This window comes from Zonotrichia albicollis, chromosome 6 (genome assembly GCF_047830755.1).
Source record: "Zonotrichia albicollis isolate bZonAlb1 chromosome 6, bZonAlb1.hap1, whole genome shotgun sequence".
NCBI lineage: Eukaryota > Metazoa > Chordata > Aves > Passeriformes > Passerellidae > Zonotrichia > Zonotrichia albicollis.
In genome coordinates this window covers 18,344,494-18,356,913 of record NC_133824.1, presented here as the reverse complement: position 1 = coordinate 18,356,913, position 12,420 = coordinate 18,344,494, and the positions used below count along the sequence as shown (strand labels likewise).

The 12,420-nt window shown below is 40.5% G+C and overlaps 2 long non-coding RNA genes across 3 annotated transcripts in view; one reads left to right on the top strand and one right to left on the bottom strand.

The window, feature by feature from the left end:
* The first annotated feature begins 1,893 nt into the window (after positions 1–1,893).
* LOC141729346 (uncharacterized) overlaps positions 1,894–12,420 on the top strand; it is a 37,936-nt gene continuing 27,409 nt past the window's right edge. Inside the window, exon 1 of the long non-coding RNA XR_012580759.1 lies at positions 1,894–2,263. This is a non-coding gene — a long non-coding RNA (uncharacterized LOC141729346). The remainder of the gene's footprint in view (positions 2,264–12,420) is intronic.
* Positions 6,071–12,420, bottom strand: part of LOC113459356 (uncharacterized) — a 45,001-nt gene continuing 38,651 nt past the window's right edge. For both annotated transcript variants that reach the window (XR_012580758.1, XR_003380513.2), the window contains one exon: positions 6,071–7,928. This is a non-coding gene — a long non-coding RNA (uncharacterized LOC113459356). The remainder of the gene's footprint in view (positions 7,929–12,420) is intronic.

Genomic DNA, 12,420 nt, shown 5'->3' with positions numbered 1-12,420 from the left:
TTTTTCCAAATGGAGACTTGGTGAGCCTGACTAGTTTGGGTTCCAGCTCAGCTGTGGCCCATGGTTAGGTTTTGGAGGTGCAAATAATAAAAGCTGTGTAGAATATTTTGGAGGAGTTGATGTGTAGAGTCTATTAGCTGCACGTAGTATTGCACACCTTGTATCAGGCTGAAAACTTTATTTTAAGCAGGGATTTCTTTGCCATCTGTGCTGTGGTGATATGCCTCCGGGTGAGAAGCCAAAGCGATGGATCCTGCTGGAAACCCTGGTACCCAACAGTGCTTCTGGGAGGGGCATCTGACAGAGGAAACTGTTGGTAAAAGTAAGCCCAGGGTGCCCACAACTGGGGCTCTAGAAAAGCTGTGCTAAACCAACTTGTGGGGTTTAAAAGGAACTGGGGCTTCCCGTTTCAGTGGAGAGGTTGGAGTGTCTGCATCAGAGATAAGCCCATGCCTGAATTCAAAATCAATATTGTGACCAATAAGTCACAACCAACATACACGCAAAATCTGGCCTCCACCACATACTTGAGATAAGCTTACAAGAGGGGGCACAGGGAGAATTTTGTTCTGCCTGTCCTTGGCCCTATCTCAACAGCAATGTCTGTGACAGCATTCCTGGCCCATCACCCTGCACACATCATTTCCCCTTGTAGGAAGAAAAAATGTTTCAGAAAAAGGATGTGACATCAAATGCCAAAAGACAAACAGGTTTCACAGCCAGCTTGGATTCTGGGTCTGCATCCCCATGCTGGCAGCCTCTGCCGCACTCACAGGGGCTGCATGGGCATGAGGACAGCAGCAAGGAGCTGCCCGGGGGAGTACAGCAGGGCTTGCCCTCCTAACTCTCCTGGTTTGTCAAGGAAGCAAGGGAAGGAAGTCGTGGCCTGAAGACTCTTTCTGTGGACCATTTCTGATGGGGGAGCCAGCTCACAAACAGCGCTCTTGCAGATGTCTAGCGAGGAATGTCCAGCAAGCTTTGCATAACTGTCATCATTTAAAAAAAGGAACGTTAAAATATTTGTTTAGCAAAATGTTCTGTGGTAATCTGGAGAATATGAGCTGATGCTGTGGCACTCTAGTCTTTTATTTGTGTTGTTTACATTTCCTCATGTGCCTGGCTGGGGATGTAAAGGAGGACAAAGATCTGTGCTTCTCCAGGAATCTGAATTCAGAGCTTTCCTGTCCCTCTGAGTCTGTTTCAGAAAGTGATGGCTGACATAGGCTGGTAAACTGTGGCAGTGAAACCTGCTCCTACTGGCAGCTTCTTAAACTTCCAAGGGGTTTTTACAAGCTGCAAAATAAAACTGTAAAACCAGGAAGAACAGAGCTGTTATAAACACGTTGGGAAAATCTCAAGCAGTCTCGTTTGCCTTGGGACAAAGGAGCTACCATAATCCAATTCTGCTGTTCAGGGCTTGCAGAGAAAAGAAAAAAGGTGCCAAAGCTCCTTTGGGACAAAGTCCTTGAGTGGATTTGCCATGTCACTGTCCCACTGTGCTGCACAGGTCTGATGCAAAATGTGGGTTGGCAGAGCAGCAGAGCTGACCAGATCCTCAGCAGCAGAACCACTTCCAGCAGACCAGGCTCTCAGAAGGAACATGGGATCAGGAGCACCTGGAGGAGGACAGGGTCAGGAAAATTGCTAGAGGCTCTGCTGGGGCAGTAGTCTTGGCTCCTGTGAATCTTGTATGTTTTTACTTTTCCTTTTTTCAATTTTTTTCTCCAATGAATCAAAGTCAGTTTAACTCTGCATGTCCCACTCTGTTTGATAGCGGAGTTGGATTGTTCAGAGCCCTGATTGTTCAGGATGCTCAGGATAATATTTGATAAATATTCCCTTGCTTCCTGTGTGGTGATCTACCCTGCAGTAGTTATAGCACCTTTTCTAAATGTGGTGAGATGTGGAAAGGAAACCAGACGTTTTGGGTGACAGGATGGCTGTTTTCCCGAACTCCCTCCGCCTGCAAGGGAGGAGCGGGCAGGGCTGAGCCTGCCGGGCACGGGGGGGCTGCAGGTGGCATTGTCGCTGTCTGTCGAGAGGTGGCCTTCCTGTGCCAGGTTTGCGTGGAACGGGGAGCGGCTCTGCCTCTGAAGTGTTTCAGTGGTGTGGGAATTGAGCCTGGCCCTTGTGCTGCCGGGCAGCGGTGTCGGAGCGATTGCACACAGAACTGAATCGCTCAATGGAAACGGCGCCTGGGATGGTTCCGTGCCTCCCATCAGGGAGTGAGGCAGCAGCACCTGCTGTAAAACCAGAACAGAAGGTATCTCAGGGTGCAAAAGTCTGGATTTCCTCTCTAATTTGCTGCTCCATAGTAGTGATGGGTGATGTTTTGCCCATGTTACCTTCTTTGATCTGTTCTGAGTAACTTGCTGCTGCCTGCTGAATCATGAGTATAAATTTCTTTTTATGCCTGTAACCCTAATTTTTTTCCTTCTAACTCTTTATTTGAGTTAACTTGTTGAACCGTTATTGAATTTGTACTATGTAAACATCTATCTGAGTGAGTCAAATCTGACAGAAGAGAAATCAATTAGGGTAGGAAAAACCCCCATACTTGAACAAGTCTTGAAGGACACTCAACAATATTTAATATCCATTGTGGGCAGAGAATCTTCTATAAGGTGACTGTTCCCTGACATTGGAAGTGTATTTACTATTAAATCATAATTGGAATATGAGATTGTGATTTATTTTCCAGATCTGTTAAAATGTAGAAAGGTTTTATTTATACTGCAGGTCAGAAAGGTGTAATAGTAGGTCATACATTTTGGTACATTTATGTCTTGAAAAGAGTAGATAGCAATTATATTTTAAACACGTTTCTTCCAAATATTATATTGAAGCCAAACAGTACTATGTTAGGTTCATCTGCATTCACAAAAGGACTGTATGTTTACTTGAAGGTTTGAATTTGCATGGCATATATCCTATGTAGTCTTATAGAAGAAATATTTCCATTTTAGAATTCAACTTTTGTAACCTTTGGCAACATGTAGTATCAATGGCTCTTTGTTGCTTAAAAAAAGTGAAACTGTAAGCTATCCACAAGGATATGCAGGGCATTGCTATAGCAACACAGCCTCCCTTCCAGCACTAAGAGAAAAGTCATGAATAAAAGATGGGGTTCTAAAGACAACAAAATAGAAAAGGTTGTTTCAAACCTTCTAATACCTGACATTTGCGGTTATTTTGTTAAATGCAAACCAAAAAATGTTAGGAAAGGACATGTCGTTGTTGAAAGTATGCATTTATATATTGGGAATGTCACCAAGCAGATATACACTTTTTGCATTTATCAGCTTAGAGAAGGGAGCAGAAAGCATGAAGCTGACAGCATGCAATTTCTTAAAATTTACATAAAAAATAAACATCTTAAATATCTATCTGACTTGAAAAACAGTGTTTGCTTTCTATCTGAATTAGCATAACCAAAATATAATGTTGGAAAAACACCACTATTTTCTGGTGCATACTTGAGGTTTTTAAAAAATTGAAATGGAAATTGTACTTCAGAAAAGGGAAGATTTCCAGCCTCAACAAATATTTCCTTGAGTTGAATAGAGATTATAATGAAAGTGAAGCTCAATCTCATTTTCCTCTGTGCCCTACTCCACTTTCTGGCCCTTAGTATTTTTCATGCAAATTATTAAAGAATTAACTCTGAGGCATAAGGACAGCTGTATGGTTTGAAAAGGTCTTTTAAAAAATGCATATTATTTGTTACTGCATTTCCATTCAGATTAAATCAAAAGAGAACAACAAGACTGTTTCCTGGCTATGGTCTTGTTTACTAAAAGATTCTTATTAAAAAATATCTTTTCTTTAGAAAAAGAATAATAACCTTGTTTTATTTACTCTTTGCAGTGTATATCTGCACCAGGACTTTTTCTATTTGAAATGATACCACAGTGAGAGATGACTGTTGGTTATGCTGGCTAATTGTCACGGAGTGACTGTGAATGTGATGGAGGGAGCAATGTGATCCAGGAGTGCTAAAACCCCCTCACCTGTCAGTCCCACATCTTGGCTTCAAAGCTGGGAAACTCACTTCCTGCAGTGCATGAGTTTAGTTTGCTTTGGGGATACACTTTGTCTATAATTACATCTTTCCACTCAACAATACAAGTATGAAGAAAGATACAGAATAACATTGCTCCTCAGCACTAGAACACCCAACTAATAGTTTTTTGTTTTGTTTTTCCCCCCCATTCCAATCAAGCTACTTTTCTGCACTTTGATATAGAGCAAGCAGATGAAATATCATCCCAGAGGGTCCTGAGAAATGCTTTAAGCAATTTTATAACATTTTAATATGGCATTAGTGGTAATTGGGCTTGCAAAAATAAAAGCTTTTGCAAGGAGATGGTGAGATAAGTTTCCCTTTGCATCCCTTCTGCTGCAGAGCTGCTGGTTGTTTCCATTCTTCAAATCCTCTTTGTTCTGCTTGGTGGTTTTGTGGTATGTCACATGTCACATTGAAAGCCCTGCCTTGGCAAGACTTGTGGCTCTTTCACAGCCCTAGACACAGGAGCAAAACTCAGTTCTCTGTGCTCCTTCAGAATTCTGATTTCATGCAAGAGACCTGCTATAACTCACAAACGGGAATGAAAAAAGAGATATATCTGCATGTAACAATTCTGGAAATATTCAGCCAATAAATTTATTTCCATTTGGATATCTCAGGACATTTCCTTTAGTCACAAAACTTGTAAAAGGTGTGTTTTCCCAAAGAAATATCTCACCGTCTATCACAGATAGCCTTACCTACATTATTGAAATTTTTCTAAATGAAAAGAGTCACCTAACTCTTTTGCCAACTCTGTTTGGCAATTTTTCCTATGTGATTGTGTTACCGTGGGAGATGAAGGAATGGCAAAATATCACTGACAGGACACTAACAGGGAAGCAGGGGGATTAAAATCTGCAGTTGTTAGCATGCTATTATTCTGATCAGCAAAACTGTGCAGTGCCACTGTCACAAACAGCTACCAACATGATCCCATGCCAGTTGTTAAGGGTATTTCAATACTCTGGCCAGTGCAATTTCATAATGATTCCTTCTCCAGCCCTTCTGGTGACCAGGCATGCTCAGACAAAGAGCAAGTACTTAATGTTCTCTTTGAGCAAACTTGTAGCTACCTAATCCCACCATGCCATGTTAGAACTGTCTGATTTTTGTACAGCCCATAGAGATTTCCTTGCTAAAAATGTCAAAATTAGCCTGCTTAGACTATGGTGTTTAGATTTATTTTTGCTTTGAGCAGTTGTCTGTCTAACGCACCTTAAAAATGATCTGTTAGTTTATTTTTTTTCTGAAGATGAGAATGTTTTTGTGTTGCTACTCTATTTCCTATTTTAACTACAGCTTAAGTTCACGCCAGTTTTGTAACTTGTTATAAAAGAGATACATATTTTTCAACTGCTGTCTCCTTTTTTCTGGCATGTCTGTCAACACAAGGTCTCTATCGCTGAGAATGATCACTGCTCTGATCCCACTGTCTGTGTACTTGAACACCTTGAAAAGACAAGACAAACTACATGTAAGCATTGAAGTGGACTAGCAGGTCCTTTTTCATATTAGCAATTGCTGCACAATTTGCTTTTGTAACTCTCTGTGGGAAAAATTATTAACTTTCATCAAATCATTTCTCATTGCTCCTGAGCAAGGCAGTGCTAATACATGTTCCAACAGTGCCTCAGCTCATGGATTCCTCTCGCAGTTTTCAGTAGCTTGTTGTTGGAAGCTTTTATAAGATGTGATGTGGTTTACCTCTGTCTTGTCTGTCATGCTCACTCATTCAGCACTGAGCCTCTCTTCACGTGATGATGAGGAGCAGCTGCTTCCTCCTTTGGGTACAGGACTCTGAGTGTCCTGGCTCCCTTGACCAGGGCACCTTTCCTCCTGCCTCCTGTCGGACTTGCAGGTACGCCACTGCTTTCTTGTCTGGTGGGACACAAAAAGCACACAGCCATCTAAATCATCTCGCATCTAGGTAATAAAGAGTACAAGAAACAAACAAAAGATTTTTAAAAAACATTTTATTAGTGTATTGGAAATCATGTTGCCACATTCCATAGTAGTTTCTGCTTTCAAGACCTCATAATTTTGTTTTAAACATGAAACTCAAAATAAATCCAGAATGAAAGTCTCTGTGGGAAACATGATGTACTTTTCTTTTTAGTGCTAGAGTGAATCTGAACAGAGGTTGGTTATTGCTTCTTTGACATGGCATGTGGCTTCACGTGAAGAGTCCCTAGACAGAAAACATGCCATAGCAAGTAGCAGAGCAGCTAAAACCCCTGCAACTCAAAACTGAAAATAGACTACATTTGAAATATGGCTAGGTGGAACAATGAGGCATAACTTGAAATCTGGCAAATATGTACAGAGGCCTATTGCAAAGGTAAATGTGTCTGGATTTTCTGCTGCATCAGGACAATCCTTTACCAATGCTATTCCAAAATAACTGAAAAAAAACCCCATTACATCAACACAGAGGAAAACAAAACTCTTTTGACAACATAACAAGAACCCTAGAAAGAAAGAAACATACTGTGACTATTTAACCAATTAGTAAATAACTTTATTTATGGGTGCATAAATAACAAGTCACAAAGGCCATGCAGTGCATAGTATTGCTGTAACTCCTAATGGCAAGGACATTTCAGTCTAAAAAAAAATCAAAAAGAGAATCAGTGACAATCCAACACTTTAACCAAGATACAGGCAAAATAAAGAACTCTGTTCAAGGAGTTAATCCACCTCTTTATTGCCCAAGAGGCTAACAACCAATCTTGTTATGGCATTTACTGCTTAAGTTATGACTTTGATGTTTGTGAAGGTTGAAAATCTATTAACATAAGATTGGGCCAATTATTCTATTTTTGTAGAAGCATTGGATGTCTTGACTTATTAGTAAGTGTAAACAATTAATTGATTCCCAGTAGCATTCATGGTTATTTTTATTATTAATTAAAGCATTTCTGAAGGAGGAATCTCTCACTTCCAGGAATTTAATTTGATCTTTTAAAAAAATGATAATGATTAGACAAACTGATAGCTGTAATATTCTTCGGATTTCACCCTCTAAAAAGAACACATTGTGATGTATTTCTTCATTAATGAATTTGTGGAGTTTTGGCTAAGAGAAGCACTTTTGTCTAAATGAAGAAAAAGTGCAGAGTTTCTTAAGCTCAGGCACTTCTGGGATGCAGAACTTGTCACAAGCTAAGGCAGATTTTTTTTTTTGCAAGAACCTCATGGAGAAATAATTGGCAGAGTATGCTTGAGAAGGCTTCATGAATGCTTTATTAGCACTCTGTTAAAAGAACCTCCTCTTCTCATCAATAGATTTTAATAGAATTGAAGGTTAAACATTTAAATTGCAGAAAGTGGAGCAAACACCTGTTAGCTTACGTGAATAGATGTATATTCAACAACAAAAACTTACAGTCTAATGTTTTACACACAGACAAAATCTCTTCAGAGCTTCACAGCTACTCATCCCATTGATTACACTGTGAGTTAATTAGAGCAGGAGTACTAGGGTGGAGTGTTGTCCTTGAAAACCTCATGATGTTGGCAAGAAAAAATGTGCAAATGATTGTTTGATTCCTGGATAACTTATCTGGCTTTTGTCTCAGCTGGAGCCTGGCTCTGTATTTGTGTGAAGTTCTCTGAGGACGGTTTTCAGGCATTTCACTGATGTTAACATGGCTTCATATCCATCACAGGCCATCTTTCTATAAATGAAGTCCTTATAACCACAAACAAAGTTTGGTGGAGAAATTGTCAAACAGGGTTTGCAAGACAAATGTGGTTTCCATTCTTGTTTCCTGGTTCCGTGTTCTCCTGGTTGTTGTGTGGGAAGTAGCTTGGATGAATGGTCCAGTGTCACAGAGATAGAAGGAGATAAGAAGTATCACTTGGAGAAAAGAGACAACCAGCTTTATTTTGTTTTTATAACAACATAATATTGAACAAAACAAATGGAAAACTAGAGAAGAAAGAAGATAGCACTGGAGGTTATCTATTGTTTTCTATGAATGCAAAAAGGTGTAAAGATTCCTAAGCCATTATGTGTCCTATTCTTACTGTTTTAAGATGGTTCTATGACAAGACTGCACCTAGATCCTGAGGTATCGGGGAAAAGGGCTTCTATTCCCTGGGTGCCCTCTTATGAAAGAAATGTAAATTAGCTGAAGTTGACTTAGACAGAGGCCATGTTCTAGGTACCACTGCTATTTGAACACAACAAAATAAATCAAGAGAGGCTAAAAAGAGGAAGAAAGTCACGTAGACAAATAAAAGAATGTACAGGGCAATCAAGAGAAGAAGAGAAAAAATAATCTAAAAATGTCAGAAAAAAATCAACAGAGCAGAGTGTACAGAAATGGAGAAAAATGTATTAATTTTGAAGAGAGTAAAGAAAAAACCTTTTTTGTTTTCTATTAATATAACTTTGTTGCAAAATCAGATTTACATGTAGTTGAAGTTATTTTCAATGTTGTGTCCATAGATTTGTGGATACTTGTCTATATCTTAGACTGACTAAATCTGATTTCTCTACATGCTTGCATAACGTGGTTGTGTGCAATATTTTATTGTATTTTAAGTGTATTTGAAAGAAAAATATTGCTTTTCTAGTGTGAAGTGCGTAGAAGAGGGCTTTGGTTGCAATCCATGTAATTACAAGATGGAAAATTCCTCTTGGCAGTGGTGCTGACATTCTTCAGCTCCTATTATTTAAATTTCAGGCAGTCCTGGAAGTTGTTCCTGGTTTCATACTCACTTAAGAAAGTAAGAGGCCCAAATATAGTGTTTAGTCACCTTTATTCACCTTTGGATTGTGTTCAATATTTGCTTCGTGGCACAGTGGTTTTAAACCATTCAATACATGTTTGATATGAGACTCTTTTCCCAAACACTGACTATTCCTCACTGTGCTGGGGTGGCCTTAGTGAATTTATGTCTGGGTTAAACAAGCAAATCTTCATTCTGATCTTATTTCAAGGGAGCTCACTGAGCTGGAACAAAACCCCAAAACCAGTTTGGGTAAAAAAAAGCTGTTGAGAAAAAATTATTAAGCACTATTTGTATCCCTGAATCAAGGTCATTGTGATCTGGGTGAGCCTGGTTGACTGGGGAGGTCTCACACGATTGGAAATCAGACAACGTGATGCTTATCTGCAAGGAGGGAGGGAGGGAGGGAGGGAGGAAGGAAGGAAGGAAGGAAGGAAGGAAGGAAGGAAGGAAGGAAGGAAGGAAGGAAGGAAGGAAGGAAGGAAGGAAGGAAGGAAGGAAAGGAAAGGAAAGGAAAGGAAGATCTGGGAGGTGTGGGTCTGTCAGCCTGACCTTGGTGCCAGGGAAGGTTATGGCCCAGATTAGCTGGAGTGCATCACAGGGCACGTACAGGACAAGCTGGGGATCAGGCCTAGCCAGAACGGGTTTAGAAAAGGCAGGTCCTGCTTGAACTGCCTGAACATTTACAAGCAGCTGATCCACCTAGTAGAAAGGTTGTGGATATTGTCTACCTGGACTCCAGCAAAGCCTTTGACACTGTGTCCCACAGCATTCTCCTGGCAAAGCTTGGACAGGTGTGCTCTCCCCTGGCTAAAAACCTGTCTGGGTGCCCAGGCCCAGGAGTGGCTGTGCAAGGAGCTGCACCCAGGTGGCAGCCGGGCACCAGGGCGTTCCCCAGGGCTCAGTGTGGGACCAGTCCTGTCTGACACCTTTGCTCATGATCTGGGCAAGGGGATTAAATGCACCCTCAGCAAGTTTGCAGAAAGCACTCGTTTGGGGGGGAGTGTTAACAGGCTGGAGGGAAGGAAAGCTCTGGAGAGATCTGGACGGCTGGATCCATGGCCCCAGGCCAATTGTGTTAGCTGCAATGAGGTGAGGTGTTGAGTCCTGCCCTTGGGTCACAGCAACCCCAGGCAGTGCTACAGGCTGGGGGCAGAGTCAGAGGATCGGAGGGCGGCCCAGGGAAATTTGCCAGCAGCTTAAGGGAGACCCCTCAGCTGGTCTTCCCACTTTTCGACCCCTCAGTGGGGTTTGCTCTCTATTTGCATGTGTTACCCCCTGCTGGCAACTGCCAGCATCTGTGAAGGACTCAAAGCAACAGTTCACGGAATAACAGTCTTTGTTATATAAAATTGTGACAGGTTAAGTTTAGGGGATTGTCAGTGATAATACCTGACTGCAAATACACATTTAAAGCAATACACAGAAAAGCTCTCATCCCCAGTAAAAGTATTCCACACACACAGAGTATGATTGTTACCCAATAGGAGTCCCTATGGGGGTAAGAGAGATTCAGCTTATTGACAGATCCCAGCAGTTAAAATGGAGACTTTCCTAACTTTCACTGCATTCTTATCTTACTTTCATACTAATTCTTTATGTTGAGGTGGAGCTTGAGTGACTCGAGTTCTAAATACCTTTATTACTGACTCGTACAGTTCTCTTGCTTTGCTGTTAAAGACACAGCCATAACAATATGGAGCCCATACCCAGTGAGGGGTGGCTGTACTGCTTGCACCTTGGGGATGGATAACTTTGGGATGGAGTTGTGTGTTAACATTACAATTAGGCTATAATGAGCCAAGGGAGAGAACCAATGAATCTTAGGAGAGGGATTTTGCCACAGCTGTTGGCTCAGCAGCAGGACCTCTCCCCTCCCTTGGCTGACAGGTGCTATGCTCTTTAACAGCTGAAAAATGCCATCGAGGTTCCCTCCCTGCAAGGATTTCAACAGAGCCTGGCCCATAGTGCCTCCACTCTGCTCCACCCTCCATTCCATCCCCCTCAGCAGGTGCTTACAGTTGTATCAGGAATCTTTGTGGAGCATGCCAGCCATTTCCATCCAGGGAGCAGCAGCTACATTTTACCGTACAATATCCATACAGCTGTAACTCCTTTTAGGATGTGAATATAACTTCTCAGTTTCCTCTGATTATACTGCCAGCCATCTTTCCAATAATGGGATATGGAATAAATTTATTCCTGAATTAGAAATGGGTTAAAAAACAGGGGGGAAAAAAGAGTAGGATAGATTATTGTTTTCTAAAAGATTTTGTAGATGAATGGATGGAGCTGTGTGCCACTCAATATATTCTTAATTGATCTAGCAAAGGGTGCAAATAATGAGACAATTTTTGGCAGATATGAAATTATTCAAGATAGACAAATCTTATTGTAAGGAGTTGTGTAAGGAATTAGTGTTGAGTGGTTGGTTGAGAAAAGACTAAATTAATTCTAAGTAAACCTCCTGAGGGAAAAACAGTTTTAATGATGAAGCTCATAGTGGTGGACTCTAAATTAGCAAAGATCTCGAAATTCTTCTGATTAATTCCTTTAAGACATTAGCCCAAATCTCAGCCACCACTATCAAAAGAAAAACAGGATACTAGGAAGCACTGGGAAAGAGTAGAAATAATAATAAAAACGCATTAGAAAGCTTCATTATATGTACATTGATGAGATGGAATCATAGTAAATTGTTTGTGGAAATGTAGAGGAAAAGAGACATAGAAAGGGCAGAGAGAAGAGCAGAGAGGGAGGGCTAAGGTAGGGGACAACTTGTGTGAGACATAACTGTGTAGCAGTAATCCTCAGCTTGGAAAAGAGACAACAAAATGTGGGTGTGAGGGAGGAATAGCAAATTATGAATGACATGAAGGAACTGAATAGGGAATGATTACTCACTGTGGGGTACCCAAGGAAACTATTAGGCAGCAGGTTTAAAACAAACAAAAGAAAGCTCTTTCCTGCATAACAATATTACATGTTGAGATTAATTTTCATTGGATGCCAAAATTACAAATAAGTTTAAAAAATGATTAAACAATTTTTTAAAGAAAGACCGTGAAGAGCTATTAAACATGAGATGGATTATTTGAAACAGAAGTAGCTGGCAGCTACTGTTCTACTTTCCGTCTTTCATATGTTCTTTTTTTCCTTAACATCAGGTGTGGGCCACTAGCTGAGAAAAATCTTTTGGTTTTTAGTTTGATCTAGCATATCTGTTTTTATGTAAAGCAGCCTAGAAAATATGGTTTATTCAATGCTAAGTATGCAAGCTCTGACTCTGCTATCCTTTATCCCAGCCTATTGTCAATATAAAAGCTAATCTGGCTTCTTTTGGGTGGCATGATTAAATGTCATATAACTGAACACTTCTGAGTCAATAATATGTCAATAATTATCCAACCAAAACCTTCTATTAAATGACAGTTTTTAGACATTTATCATGGATGTAATGGTATACAAATATTTTCAACGTTACTAAGGAAAAGAAATAAATATAGAATATACAACTTGAGACTGAATAAGTATTGCATGGCGTAAGGACAAATGGAGGACAAATATCTCCACAATCTAGCAAGGGATGCTAATTCAGTTTCTCCATGCTTTCT